The sequence below is a fragment of the Vulpes vulpes genome, chromosome 11 (genome assembly GCF_048418805.1).
Source record: "Vulpes vulpes isolate BD-2025 chromosome 11, VulVul3, whole genome shotgun sequence".
Lineage (NCBI taxonomy): Eukaryota > Metazoa > Chordata > Mammalia > Carnivora > Canidae > Vulpes > Vulpes vulpes.
The window spans coordinates 19222758-19225400 of record NC_132790.1 but is presented as its reverse complement, the minus strand read 5'-3'; positions in this window follow the sequence as shown (position 1 = coordinate 19225400).

Below are 2643 nucleotides of genomic sequence, written 5' to 3'. Positions count from 1 at the left end.
ATAGAACACTTCTGAAAGAAATTGAGGAAGACACAAAGAGATGGAAAAATATTCCATGCTCATGGATAGGCAGAATTATTATTGTAAAAATGTCAATGTTACCCAGGGCAATTTACACGTTTAAGAGTTAGAACAAATTATTTTAAGATTTGTGTGGAATCTGAAAAGACCCCCAATAGCCAGGGAGATTTAAAAAAGAAAACCATAGCTGGGGGCATCACAATGCCAGATTTCAGGTTGTACTACAAAGCTGTGGTCATCAAGACAGTGTGGTACTGGCACAAAAACAGACACATAGATCAATGGAACAAAATAGAGAACCCAGAAGTGGACCCTGAAATGTATGGTCATCTAATATTCGACAAAGGAGGAAAGACTATCCATTGAAAGAAAGACAGTCTCTTCAATAAACGGTGTTGGGAAAATTGGACATCCACATGCAGAAGAATGAAACTGGACCACTCCCTTGCACCATACACAAAGATAAACTCAAAATGGATGAGAGATCTAAATGTGAGACAAGAGTCCATCAAAATCATAGAAGAGAACACAGGCAATACCCTTTTTGAACTCGGCCACAGTAACTTCTTGCAAGATACATCCACAAAGGCAAAAGAAACAAAAACAAAAATGAACTATTGGGACTTCATCAAGATAAGAAGCTTTTGCACAGCAAAGGATACAGTCAACAAAACTCAAAGACAACCTACAGAATGGGAGAAGATATTTGCAAACGACATATCAGATAAAGGGCTAGTTTCCAAAATCTATAAAGAACTTATTAAACTCAACACCAAAGAAACAAACAATCCAATCATGAAATGGGCAAAAGACATGAAGAGAAATCTCACAGAGGAAGACATGGACATGGCCAACATGCACATGAGAAAATGCTCGGCATCACTTGCCATCAGGGAAATACAAATCAAAACCACAATGAGATACCACCTCACACCAGTGAGAATGGGTAAAATTAACAAGGCAGGAAACCACAAATGTTGGAGAGGATGTGGAGAAAAGGGAACCCTCTTACACTGTTGGTGGGAATGTGAACTGGTGCAGCCACTCTGGAAAACTGTGTGGAGGTTCCTCAAAGAGTTAAAAATAGACCTGCCCTACGACGCAGCAATTGCACTGTTGGGGATTTACCCCAAAGATTCAGATGCAATGAAACATCGGGACACCTGCACCCCGATGTTTCTATCAGCAATGGCCACAATAGCCAAACTGTGGAAGGAGCCTCGGTGTCCATCGAAAGATGACTGGATAAAGAAGATGTGGTTTATGTATACAATGGAATATTACTCAGCAATTAGAAACGACAGATACCCACCATTTGCTTCTACGTGGATGGAACTGGAGGGTATTATGCTGAGTGAAATAAGTCAATCGGAGAAGGACAAACAGTGTATGTTCTCATTCATTTGGGGAATATAAATAATAGTGAGAGGGAATATAAAGGAAGGGAAAAGAAATGTTGGGAAATATCAGGAAGGGAGACAGAACATAAAGACTCCTAACTCGGGGAAACGAACTAGGGGTGGTGGAAGGGGAGGAGGGCGGGTGTTGGGGGGGAATGGGTGACGGGCACTGAGGTGGACACTTGACGGGATGAGCACTGGGTGTCTTTCTGTATGTTGGTAAGTTGAACACCAATAAAAATTAATTAAAAAATAAATAAACCAGACTGTGACACTAGTATATAGCAATTATAATGGCTCAAATTTTAAAAACCAGATATACCAAAAGTAGACAAGGATATGGATCAACTAGAACTCTCATATATTCATCATAGAAATGTAAAATAGTAAAACTACTTTGGAAGACAGTTTGGTAGTTTCTTAAAAAGTTATATATACACTTACTATTCTGCCTTGTAATTCCACTCCTAGAATGACCTGAATAAAATAAACACATATGTCCACTCAAAAAAAAAAAAAAAAAAAGATGGGGATCCCTGGGTGGCGCAGTGGTTTGGCGCTTGCATTTGGCCCAGGGCGCGATCCTGGAGACCCGGATCGAGTCCCACGTCGGGCTCCCGGTGCATGGAGCCTGCTTCTCCCTCTGCCTGTGTCTCTGCCTCTCTCTCTGTCTCTCTGTGACTATCATAAATAAATAAAAATTTTAAAAAAAATTAAAAAAAAATTAAAAAAAAAAAGAAAGCAAAAGTGAAATTCATTAGTATTAATGGTCTACGAATGGAAAGAAGAAAGATATATAAATTTACCTCTATTAGACCGGCAGAAATTAGAAAGTCAGATACTGTAAATTGTCGACAAAAAGCAGAAGAGAGAGGAACACACATTTACATTTGGGAAAATGATAGGTACAGCATAATTTCTCACACAGAATATGATACGGTCATATGGTATATTTCTGTAATGTGCGTAGTTCTGTTATTTGTGTTGGCAATGCATTGTGTGATTTGGATATCCTTCACTGGAGAAGAGAGAAATGAAAATGCAAGAGATGTGCACCAAGGATATTGCACAGCAGTAGGGAGAAGGATTAGATAAACACCTCAGGTAAGTGAAAAGGTAAACAAAGAGGCATATAACACAGTATCATTTATTTAGAGTAAAAGTACATGCACACACATAAAATCATTTTTTGATGAAAATAAATGCATCACATATTTAGAAT